Source organism: Eleginops maclovinus, chromosome 12, assembly GCF_036324505.1.
Source record: "Eleginops maclovinus isolate JMC-PN-2008 ecotype Puerto Natales chromosome 12, JC_Emac_rtc_rv5, whole genome shotgun sequence".
NCBI classification, from domain to species: domain Eukaryota; kingdom Metazoa; phylum Chordata; class Actinopteri; order Perciformes; family Eleginopidae; genus Eleginops; species Eleginops maclovinus.
The window spans coordinates 2421453-2435238 of NC_086360.1; positions in this window are offsets into that span (position 1 = coordinate 2421453).

Here is a 13786-nt window from a genome sequence, read left to right on the forward strand (position 1 = left end):
GTGGTGTCTGTTGTGTGAACTGTTTTATAGCTGATGTAAAGGTGGGCGGGTGAGGTAGGTGTGTGATCAATACTGGTGGTAGAGTCAATGAGTAGTGATGTTTTTGTATTAAATAAAGAAACAAGGCACTAACCAAACATTGGTCAATGTGTAGGTTGCTGGCCACAGTTTGAATATTATAAACATTTAATCATAAGATTTTGTTTTCACTGACCTTTGTAATATCTTGCACACAATATCGGTGCTTTTTATTTCCAAAAGCCGAGTCCAGCCCGTCATGGTGTTCCTGCAGCTGATCATGTTGGGCCAGGGGTTATGATTTGAAAATAAATGATTGTTATTATACAACAAATTGACAGATGCATATTTCTAACTATTACAAAATATATGAATAGCTAATAACACTGTTGAATAATCCTCATAGGGAATTCATGTGTTAAAGCAGCAACAGTAATATGAATGGTACAGGGAAAGAAAGGAAAGTATAATAAGTAACAGAACAAATTAAAATGAAACCTACAGATATGAGTATGTTAAATATATTCATGTTAATTATGGAGTAGAAACATACATGCTATATGAGCTCCATGGCAGCCGCAAGCAGACTGAGGAACATTTTTGTCCCCAAAGCTTTAACGCTGCTTAATAAATAACACACACAATGTACAACTCGTGCACACTGCTTGAATATTTAGTTTGTCTGCTTTATGTTTACTGCTTTTTATTTTCTATTCTCCCCCTGATCCTGGGTTCATGTCCCATAACTTACCAAGTACTCTGAGTGGACTGGTACTTTGGGAGGGGCAAGTTTGCCTCCTGAGCACTGCTGGAGTGCCCTTAAGCAAGGCACCAGAGAAATCATCCTCTAACATATTATTCTAATACAATAGCTGTTTTATATCTTGTTTAAACTTCTAGGACAGGTGACCCGCAGAGACTACATGTCACTGTGTGTGGTGCTGTTCACATGTGTGAGTAGTCAAGAGGAATTCATTCAATTATTCCATGGAATTCACACACTATAAATAATAAGCATAATAAATAATCCTGTCGTCTCATTCATCCTGCGTTACACCCCCATCTTCAACAATGTCTCTGTTTCCCACCCACTGCATGACTTGCTGATGAAGCACATTCAGAGCAAGACTCATTCCCCAGGATGCACCACAGAGCTCGACAGGAAGCCCTCTCTACTTGTGGTGATCAAACTGTTCAGCTCCTCCCTCAGAGTGTCAGAAACTCTGTCATGGACTGACCTCTGGATTCATTTCAGCCCTTTCAGCAGCTATAACCAAATCCCTTATTTATGTGTTTAACTGCAATAGCCTGGTGTACTAGGGCAATAACAAAGCATTTATATCAACTTTTCAATTTCCATTAAGACAGCGTTTAGAAAAAGTTAATATGTTCATGCATTGCATTGTGGGACGACAACTTATATATATATATATATATATATATATATATATATATATATATATATATATATATATATATATATATATATATATATGAACCACAGTTAAACCACAGTTAATATTGCGATTTCAGCACATAGAGGAAGGATGACTTTATTAGATAATCACTGTTATATACTAAGAAGAAGAATATTAAACAGGTCTAATCATGTTTGTTTGAGCCCGATGGATCCTGGCATTGTCATCTTGGAACATGCCCGTGCCATCAGGGAAGAAAAAACTCCATTGATGGAATAACCTGGTCCTTCAGTATATTCAGGTAGTCAGCTGACCTCATTCTTTGGGCACGTTGCTGAACCTAGACCAGACCAACTGCAGTAACCTCAGATCATAGCACTGCCCCCACAGGCTTGTGACCTTTTTTTGGCCAGCACTCTAACAGTTGTTTCCTGGTAAGCTAAGGGGTTGGACATCTCTAAGCGATTGACAAATCACGACAGCCAGCTAACCAATCACAGCAGTCTGGGCTCTGGTTTCAGACAGAGGGTGAAAAGACGTGCTGCAGCACAGGCAGTATGAGAAACATAAAGAGCTTTCTGAACATTAGAGCATGGAGACATGTCCCAGGAGAGACACTACATACTGATATACACCTGAACATCAGCAGGAGAGGACTCTTTAAAGTAGAGACACTACATACTGATATACACCTGAACATCAACAGGAGAGGACTCTTTAAAGTAGAGACGCTACATACTGATATACACCTGAACATCAGCAGGAGAGGACTCTTTAAAGTAGAGACACTACATACTGATATACACCTGAACATCAGCAGGAGAGGACTCTTTAAAGTAGAGACACTACATACTGATATACACCTGAACATCAGCAGGAGAGGACTCTTTAAAGTAGGGACACTACATACTGATATACACCTGAACATCAGCAGGAGAGGACTCTTTACAGTAGAGACACTACATACTGATATACACCTGAACATTAGCAAAATATGTCCTTTTTATCATTGTTACAGCAGCAAATTGGAAGAAGAGGTGATAGTAAATAAATGTAAGATGTTAATATAAAAAACAGCACAAAGCTAAATAAGGTAAGTAGATTGACAGAATGGTGGAATTTACATTATTGCACAGGGAACAAAGACAGCTATAGTTAGCCAATTATAAGATAATATCAGCTTTCCAGCACATCAAAATTATATAGTAGCAAATCAGGCCAAACGGTCTTTTTCCTATCGTAGGCGTGTTGTCTTAGATCCTCTCCTCTCATCCAGCCTGTTTGTTAGAGGCTTTTTGTCCTGCAGGCAGATCATTTCCCTGAACTGACTTTGGGTAAAGTTCACAGCATTTTGATGTCTGCTGAGAAGAAAAGGGTGACGGCAACTGTTTGAACAACATTTACTGTTTACTGCTCACCCGTCAAGTATAAGGGCAGGCGAGTCGGGTAGTGTTGACATTTCCCAGGCACTTTTTATTCTGTGGTCATGTTTCCAACAAGGAGTGACACCTAACAAAGCCCGGCTGAACAACATGCTCTTCAAACATTTCATCTCCTTGTTGACTCATGCACACTGTCCGCTCTTTGCTCTTTTGGCCAAAGTGACCAAAGAGTGAAAAGAAGTCCCGGCAGCCTCGGCCCAACAGACACAGTAACACAGATGCTGTTTGTTCTGGCTTTGGAGATGTGGATGACATGTTAATTTCTCTTTATACTTCCATATAATGTTATTTAGGAATGATTGGCACATAATGGTACTGTAAAAAGTGCCTGTGGACTATTTCATCTTCCCCTCCCTTAGTGTGGCAGCAATGGATTTAACCATTTTGTTATTGGACATGTGTATAACATTTAATGTGATTTGATGCCTTTAATGTTATTCACAATTGAATTGGTTATATGATTGTGCCCCTAATATTGCAGTTATTGCAAGTACACAAGTTTAAAGCAGCTATGATTACAGACAAACCTTCAACGTTTGTATTTGTGTGTTTATCTAACTCTAATACTGGACACATTTTTCTTTTAAATATTCTGAATTTGTATCCATGATCTTATTTGTCTTTCTGTACCAGTGCACTAAGTTGTTATTATTTCTTCATTATGATTTCATATTCACCCTGCAACAATGTTAGCCATTAGAGGGCAGCATTAACCAGCTAGTTGAATACATTTCACAACTCTACGCAGTATGTCGATTTGGAGAGGCCCAGACCGTCTGTTTTACATCCCTTTAAAATGTTGGAAAGCAGAGATCAGGAATGTATTGTGCTTAACTTATCTTTCAGCTTCTCACTCAAACTGTACCTTTCTGTACTTCTCTCACCTCTGCCTCTTATCATCCCCTCTTCAGCACCTGCTCATCATCATCAGTGGGGCCTGTGTCCATAGCAACCCCGAAGGTCCTGTGACACTGATCTTCAGTCAGTATGTACCTAACATCTGTTTCAGGAGCGGAAGAGGTACTCAGATCCTTTACTTCAGTACAAGCACCGATACATTAATGTCACTCCATTACAGGTGAAAGTCCCACACAGTGGTGTAAAGTAACTATGTGCATTTACTAAAGTACTGTACCTAAGTACAATTTCAAGATACTTGTACTTTACTTGAGTATTTCCATTTTATAGTACTTTATATTTCTACCCCACTACAATTCAGAGGTAAATTATGTACTTTTACTCCATTACATGTACACCTTTAGTTACTTTACAGATCTGGATTAATGATGGTAAATATAATCAGCCCTTAAATCAGACTTTAGTTCACCTGGAGTAAATTTAGCAGCTTCTTTTCATGACGTGTTGTAATACCTTGCAGTTGGTTTAGTCTTTAGAGATGCATTATGTTATAAGTATATTATTGACATTTAATTCAAGTAAAATCTGAAATGTACTTAGTTACTTTCCTGCATTACTCTACTTCAACTGAAACCAAATCCTGCTAATGACCTTTCTGACCAAATGATGCCCTGAATTCTACTTGTTGCAATGCATTTGTTTCAAAATCCTTCTTATGACATACCATGTATTTCCAAAAAGTAAGGAAGAACGTGCCTTCACAACATTTTACTGTCATCAACATTTGTAGTTGTATAATGTATAAAATCTTGTGTAGCTCCCCAGTTGTCCTCTAACACACTGTTAGCTTTGCTCTTGTTTTTGCATTACTCATGACAGTAAAGTGAATTTCATATGCCACTTCTTTTTATTCATCCTTTTTGTCTGCACTTGTTAGTGTAGTTGTAAATTAGCCATGATCTGTGCTGCAGCAGACTTTCCTTCATGGTCCATTTTCTTTTGTAAATAGAGGAAATAGTTCAGACTGTCCCCGAAACGTGTTTATTTAGAGACAGCCCTTTATTTATTTATTAATTTGTTTATTTATGTTAGTTTTTAGTTAGGATTCCCTCTTGTCATGCATCTATTACCTGCTAGTACCTTGCAGTGATTGTAATAAAATGTTCTCTGTTCAGGGTCTACAGATGGTAAGGAGCAGGTTATTAGTTATACTGACAGACCTATTTCTATATTTACATTTAGCTTTGATCAGGAGCAACAGGAAACATAACATTAACACTTTGCCACAGTATGGGATGCGGTTTAAAACAATATATTTTAAGTTAGTGCTAGTTTGTGTGTAAGTTAATTAGTGAGGGAGTGAGTTTGTGTTAGTTAGTAAATTGATAAGTTGGCAATTTAGTGAATGAGTGAGTAAGTGAGTTGCTGAATGAGCGAGTTAGTTAGCTAGTGTAAGCTAGTGTAAGCTAGTGTCGGCTAGTTAGTTAGTAGTTAATTAGTTAGTTGGTTAGTGGGTTAGTGTTAGCTAGTTAGAACAATTTATGAGATATGAGGACAAAATTGTCTAAAATGCATAAATATAATAACAATTAAGACAAAAAAGGACTTCATGCATGTTGGCTCTTTATATTCTTTGAATAAATAGATGACGTAAAGTTGTGGCTATGGTTAAAAAATGTTTTTTATTTATTTATTGCTGATCTGTAAAAGAAAGTATACGTAAATAGCTTCAGAGCCTTCAAATGCTCTTCCTCCCCCCTTCCCCCAACACCACACACTGTTTTCTATACAGGATAGTTGCTGACCATCTTGTAGCTTGTATGATTTATCCATCCCCACCTGTGGGCTCAGCATGCTGTGATTCCTGCGAGTAGTGAATGACAAGCCGTGAAAGGCAATTTTACAAAGGAATGTCACCTTATTAAGGAGAATGGCATGTCAGGTCCCAAAGTGGTTAACAGTCTTCAGGTTTGGGTGAGTTTCTGGATATCACAAAGAACTGTGTTTCATAAGTCTCCTGAAGCATTCCCCCTGTGGTTTTAAAACTATACTTTGTTAAACCTCTGCATATGGCAGCTTTAACAATTTGACAAATAGATACAACAGCTATTGAAGTCACAGAGCTGAAATCTCCATGTTGATAACACTGAGGAAACGCGATACAGGATGGCTCAATTTGCAAACCGTTGAACATATTGCAGATAAAGACATACATGCACGAGCCACATTAAACATAACCAGACATGTTGTCGCATCAAGTTGGAATGCATGTCTAAAGGGGGCGGTGTAATAGTGTTAATGAGAAACCATGTTGATTTACAGCAGCTGTTACTGCTTTTAGTTATAGCAGCTACAATCACCCTTACAAGAAGCTAGGTGGATGGGCAAACAAAGGCTGCTCAAACTTTTTCTTTGCAGGCACAGCTAATTGACATTCCTGTTGTCAAAGTAACAAGTCAAGAGGAAATTGCTAAGCTAGTAAGCATAATACACTGTTTCCTTGGTTACCGACGGTGTGGAGGCCGCTGTAGGAAATTCTCGACAATGGACAACTCTCTCAAATGGTTATGAGTAGGCTATGATCACTTTGGACCGGGTATCGTCAAGAGTGGGATGTCTATTAACTGTTAACCAATTTATGAAATATTTTGGGAATTTGTATGTGTGTGTGTGTGTGTGTGTGTGTGTGTGTGTGTGTGTGTGTGTGTGTGTGTGTGTGTGTGTGTGTGTGTGTAGAGGGAGAGGGTAATTAAATGTGACGTCTCCCTAGAGAGTCATTGTTAGTTGATGCTGGGGCATAGGGTAGCGTTGTATAGAAGTAATAGGTAAAAGGGTAGTAATAGGGTAATGGATACATATCATTATGGTATGGATCCTGACAAATAGAATTTAGAAGGCTGTATGGAAAGTTGAGAGTATATCTTAGTGAAAATGTTAAGGTACTGTGCACTGATAGGTTGAAAAAAAAGGCTTGAAACAGTGAGGTAACAAGGTTGCACAATAAAAATGTAAGGTGTTCCTATATACCTCCTATATACCTTCATATGTATATATATATATATATATATATATACATATATATACATTGAACATAAATACAACCATTTCATTTGCAATCTAAAATATTAGGAAGATAGTGGTATTGAAATGACAAAAAATATCAGAAGGGTAAATGTGTAGGAAAAGGTATCTGAGATGGCAGAAAGGGGAACAGGCTAACACTGGGTGCAGGCTGGGGTACCTCTTGTTCTCCAGAGTATCACTAATGCTTGGTAGATTGGTAATAATGGTGTTCTGGGCAGTTTAGGTACCTGCTGTGGAGCTCTCCTATCCTAGTGCATGTTTGTTATGTTTCCAGTCAGGATGATTCCTATTGCTACCTGACAAAAGTTCAAAAGGACGTGGCACAGGAATCTTGCCTTCTTCATCTCGAGACAGCCGGAGATGTGAGAGGAACATGACGGGTTCTCTTTGATGCTGATTGTCTTTTCAAATTTTTCCTAAAATCATTTATAAACGCTTGGGTTTTATGACGTTGAGTAGAAGTTTTTGACAAACTACTCTGCAAGATTGCATTTCCCTTTTCGTGCTGCGTTTGCCAGATAATTAGCTTCTATGTATTTGTGGTGTTAGGATCTGGGGGGTGCATGCATGTGCTTGTAGAAGGAGGATCACGTACTCTTTTTTGAAGTAGCTATTAAATAATACCATAGGGTGCTAAAAATGAAAATATTAAATTGATTCCCTTCAGGAAAATGCCATCAGCCATCCTTCCTCCTGTGCATGATCATGTTTCGATTCAGACAGACCATTTGTGTGTGTGTGTGTGTGTGTGTGTGTGTGTGTGTGTGTGTGTGTGTGTGTGTGTGTGTGAAAAAAACGAAAAAAAAGTAAAGTAGAAGAATATTACATCCATAATGAGTTGGTCAGATATAAAACAATGTATGGTAAACATTGCTATATGAAATGTCTCTGTTGTTTTTAATCCAGTTGATGATGGTGGTGTCATCTGCAAACTTCACAAGAGAGTTCTCTTCATGTCAGATCCCAGGTAGGGGTGTTGCATGAACAGGAGTGGGCTGAGCACACAGCCCTGGGGGGCTCCCGTATTCGGCAATAGAGTCAAGGAGGATTAACCACCACTGCGAACTCTTGTGACTGTTTAGGAGGATGTCCAATAGAAGAGTGTTCAACCCCAGAGTGCCAAGAACGTTGCCAATCAGTATAATAGGGGTGATTGTATTAAATACTGAGCTGCAGCGTTTTAATTAGCTGGGCATAAGAAGGGAGGATGGGCAAAGAAATAGGATCTGATTGTCCAAGGAGCGGGGGAGGGTTGACAGGAGTCTTTGTGCAGGGTCCAGGGTATTGCATGAACATATATTTAGTTACCTCCAAGTGACGTTTTCAGCCTCAAGCTCTTCTGACACTGGAAATTTGACCTGGTAGAAATGTTCATGGAAGCATTGTCTGGTGTGAGGATGTTTGTTTCTGTCTTTTCCATTTTCTCTTGTCCAGCACCACCATTTTTTGTCTGGATGTGCATGCTTTTGTACAAGAAATTCCAGTACTTTGTTCCGCTGGTGGGGGTGACAACATGGTGGTTAAATAAGGTCTTAACTTAACATCTTAGCATTAAACATTTAGTATCCTGGGAGCAATGTCCAGCAACTTAGTTGAGTTAAACCTCTCCTCGTCCATCCAGAGTCTTGTGTTCTGAGGGCACGGAACACAATCTGCCCGTCAAAATCAAAAGCTTTATCTGGGATGTTGAGGTTCTGATTGTCTGATTTCCTGTTGCAAGGTTACTCTGAGCCTTATTTACTCAATTTTAGTTTCCTCAACCAACAGGCTGGGTAGTGGAATAGGCTAACACCTGGTTCACAATTGAAACTCCAGGACACCAGAAGGGAGAATGAATGTTGCCTTTTATAAAGTCCTTAAACCTTGAATGATTTTTTATCTTTAATGTTGTCATGGAATACAAAAAGCTAAGTTCCTTTAGGGTTCCTTAAGTATGAAGTACTGTAATCCCAGGATGTTATCTATTATTTTGTGAATGTGAACTTCTTTTTAACATCAAGGGGAGTGTTAAATATCTAGAACATATGAAAAAAACATCATGGTATGCAAGGGGAAAGTAATACAACCATAAGGCATGAAAGGGACTAATGAGAGAGGAAGTATGAAGTAGAGGGGAAGGAAGCCATTTCTCCCAAAGCTGAGAGGAGATGCATTCCACTGCAAATTGTCAACTTGGCCATGTATAGTGTGAGAATTCTATCTGATAAAAGGTTTTTTGACGTCATACAAGTCAACAGATGATTGCCAAATGGATATTGTCCAAATCAACATCTTTCTGATAGGGTTATAGGGAAATGGCCAAAATGAGCCTTCTTTGTTGAGGCTAACGCTGAGTGGCTCCTTCTGTGATGTTTACAACATCGATACCAATCAAACTTCAGGCATCATTCCAAACATCCCGCCTGCATGCCACTGTTTTACAGCCCCACATGCAATTGCATAATGTCAACACAGAATTTTATCTTTCCCTGCAAAATCTAAACACCATGTGAGCAAATTAATGACAAACAGTGCTCACAGAGAAACATGAGATGAACCTTCAATACCTTAGATGTAGTTAGTGCTGTATTATCTGGTCATTCCATGGTATCTGAAGCTGGCAGCAGTCCTAGTTGATCCAGTAATTTACATTTTGAAGTCTGGGGACCATAAAGAAATTCAATCACTTGGACTAACTGCCAACCTTGACAATCAACAAACATTAAATGACACTTCTAATAATCAAATAATGTCACATTAATATATCAGGGTCATTTTTCTGTAGAAAGACCACTTTGAATTGTATCTTTAGAAAGTAATATTTTTAACAAAGGGCTTTCGTCTATGATGGAGCATTTTTAGATTGTTATGTAAGTACTTTTTGATTATCCCCCCCCCCCCCAGTTCTCAAAGCTCAGGAATGTAGCAACTGATTCATGGACACGTTTATTTCATTTATTATATTATTATTTAAGTCAACTTTTACTTTTTTTTAATGTTATACTAGAAACACAATCTTTCCCTAACTTAACCAAGAGCTGTTTGTCTGAACAGAAAGACAACATGTATCTATTATTCTTTATTGCTCAGGAGACATGAAATTTAACACATGGTCAGGGAATGTTTTTCAAATACATTCAGGATCAACATTATGCAACTTGGGAGATATATTTATTATACAAATATTTCCTGTTGATAACAATCTGTATGGCATTAGGTTTCTGATAAAAAATATCTGCTGCTGCCAAAAAATAGTACATAATACTTTATGATAGTTGTGAAAATCAGCTCTTGGCCTTCTCAGAATTGCAAAACAGGCATAGAAAATTGCCAAGGGCTTTCTCCATGCCACAAATCCAACCGCAACCATTTATGTTACACATATTAAAGGATATTTTATTTGTAGTAACAAAGTTAATCTTCATAATGTGAACTGTATTCCACAGCTATATATCTCTTTCTTCTAGTGTTGATATATTTATTTTATTTATAAATGTGTTTTTTTACTGCACTGTAATGCCTGTCGGTCAGTCAGTCAGTCAGTCAGTCAGTGGGCAAGATTAGGCAAATTATAAAAAAACTGCTGAGAGATGGTCAGAACAACTCTGCTAATTTATGAGCTTTACCTGGGGCTTATTCATCTGTGTGTTGAGTGTGGCGCAGGGGACTGTAGACCATCATTGCTCTGGCTATTTGAGCCAACTTGCTAACTGAAGCTACACCGTTTCCCATGTCTTCCAACAGCAGTGGCTGTGAAGACAAGTGAAGGTGCTGGTCGTTTCCTTGTTGCTGCAAACACAAAGACACTGAACATTGCTGTCATCAAGTGGTTTTACCACATCTGTTAATATAAAATACATCAGAATACCCCACTTGTAAATGTCCAAAGCTTGTATGTGTTACAATAACAATGGTTGCTAACAAGTGTCTAAATGAGATTAAACGTCATGACACCGAACATTAGCCGCCTTTAGCTTAGTGGTGGTTTGCGCAGCCATGTGACCGAGATGTAGTTCCTTAGCCCAACGTCAGCTTTTCACTTCTGGTTATTATATTTACGCTTAAAAAAAACATAAATGCGATGTTTATATTTGGAGATTATCGAGCTGAAAGAAACATGTGAGTATAATAAACATGTGTTTGACACCGATTTTATTTTCTGTTTTATCCTGAAAAGCAATTCCCATTGCTTTTTTTTGAAGGACGCCTTGCAGTGCTAACTTTCGGGGTTGGCCTACAGAAAAATCGTCATCACGTGATAAACAATAGCTTTGGACATTAGGAGAAGAGTATTAATTGCCATATTTTATGTTTAAGAACAAAACCTGAAACTCTGTTAAGCATGTGTTAACCACAGATTATAATTCAGGTATCTAACCCACAGTTAAACAAAAACACAGATTTTGCGATAAGGGAACTGCTACGTTGCCTTCACAGGAAATATAATTGTGTTACTGTGTGTTATCAAGAGAAGGCAGGCAGCGGCTAATCAGTTAGCATGCTAATTTCAGTAGATAAAAGCACATCTCTTAGACATCAATAACACTTTTTATCTTTTGCTTTTTGTAGATCATTTTATTATTTTTTTTTATTTTATAAATACGTTCTGGCACAATTTACACAATGTACCTTTAAAGACCTTTTCTTAAACTGCCCTCCCTCACTAGCACTTAACTAGGGTATATCTTTTCACATGAAACTAGCGCCACAGCTGTGGATTGTTAGGCAGTGGGTATAAACAAACAAGTAAATTGTGGGATATTCTCACCGTTCTCAGGAAACATCCATTACCACGGATACTGATAGACGCCTTGCTTCTGTTCCTGTCAGCTCCTGAGACCAGCTGTTGTGTAATAGGTTGTTTTTGCTGTTTCGCTGCAAATGAAAAATGTCTCAGAATCACTGGAGCCTTTATTTAAGGATTGAATGCATATTACGTCAAGATTCAAAATATGGTTTGTTGTAATTTTACTTGCATAAATATAACAATGAAAATAAAAAACAAATTGCAATTGACACTACTCCTTTGAGCTGTTGCACCATGGAGCCCGACTATCACTAACTGCACTCCCTGAAGATATGTTATCTAATATTGGTGAGAAAAAAACACAATTTCTAAGAGTAGACAGAAATGTCTACAATATGCCTGGGAAGGATATATCCTGGATCTCAAACTGATTCAGCAGCAGAAATACAGAATATACATTCAGCAGCACAGTACAATCAAGAGCATTTTGAGACAATGTGCATGTTTCAGATCAATGCTGACAAGAACATATACAAAATACAAATGTAATGGATATAAGATGTAAAAAAGAAGGCAAAACACTCAAAGATAAGACTTTTTGGAAGTTAAAATAAATTAATCAAAAGCTTTTTGAAAGTTTTGAGGGCTTATTTTAGTCAACATATCCTCAAGTCTCAGATCTTCAGGGTATGAGTTTATAGCTAAGAAGCCCCGATGGTGAAAGCATTTAGTTTTTAGTTGAGAACAGCCAGTAGAACCCTACTGGGGATCTTAGACTGTCCCTGGCTCATAGGAAGTATACAATTCAGCAATGCAACCATGAAGCACTGCAAAAATCATGATTAAAATCTTAAAATGTAATTAAAACTTACCGGTAATATTTGAAGGGAGGCTAGAAGTAATGAAGCTGTGACAGCATTTTGAGCCTTTCCTTGAACAAATACAAGATCATTTATAAATAAATAGTAGGGACTTGGTCTTGGGACCGAAGGGTCGCCGGTTCACGTCCCGATCGGACCAAAAAAAATATGGAGTGAGCTGGTAGCTGGAGAGGTGCCAGTTCTCCTCCTAGGCCACTGCCGAGGTGCCCTTGAGCAAGGCACCTAACCTCTATCTGCTCCCTTGGCGCCGGGTACCTGGCTGCCTCAATGCTCTGCCACCTCTCCTCTGCATGTGGTTGTGTGTGCATGTATTTCCTCTGTATTTGTGCATGTATATCCTCTGTGTGTATAATGTGTGTCGACACAACAGAGTAGAGAAAAGCAATTTCCCTGTAAGGGATTAATAAAAGTATGTCTTCGTCTTCTTCTTCTAAATGTTACAGGAAAGAATATCGGCCCCGAACAGATACCTTGAGGTACTCCAACTTGTATGATCTTCGACTGCCATTAAACATGGCTCTGTGGCTCTTATTTGACAGTCAGCTCTCCATCTACTTGATGACGTAAAAGGGAAGTCATATTGTTTCAGCTTTTCTAATAACAAAGAAGGATCTACTGTATAACACTGATTGCAAAACTGAAAAAAAGGAAAACTGTACACACCAACTTTCTAATATTTAGCTCACTTTGCCAACTACTCATTTAAGTATTAGCTGTGTATGTTGGATAAATAGGTCTATAACTATTTGGTTTATCTTTAGTAAAGCCGTTAACATCAAAATAATGTTTTATTTGTTAAAAAAAATACTGTCTGAAAATGTTTTCATAAATCTAGTAACAAGTGACCATTTGTACCAAAAATTGACTCTTTGCAAGCAGAAAACCCCTTCCCATTTTTCGTGTCTGTGTTAAAAAAATTGTTTTCAATACTCATTATTAATATGATAGGATAAGCAACACCTAAATGAGCTACAAAGTACACCTGGTGGTCCTCCAATTTCTTATGCAGACTAAATACATCTAAATATACATTTCTAGTATTTGTTTAGTATTGCTTCTCAAATTATTGAGCTTTTCATCAAATAACGAATAAAGTTATTTGCGTGTTTACTGGTTTAGTTAAAAATGTAAGACATAAATCCCCACCTCTCACTATCAAGATTACACTCTTCAGCCTTCAATGCTTTCATGTATTACTCCCAGTAATGCCTCCTTTTTATACATTATTTTGTGGCAGGAATCTTCATTAAGGAACTCGTCCTAAATTCTTCCAAAGTGTGTATGCAATATGGTTGCCAATTTGTGTGCCCCCATTTCTCCAACATCTATTTGAGTATGCGAGTAAGTATGGTTTATAAG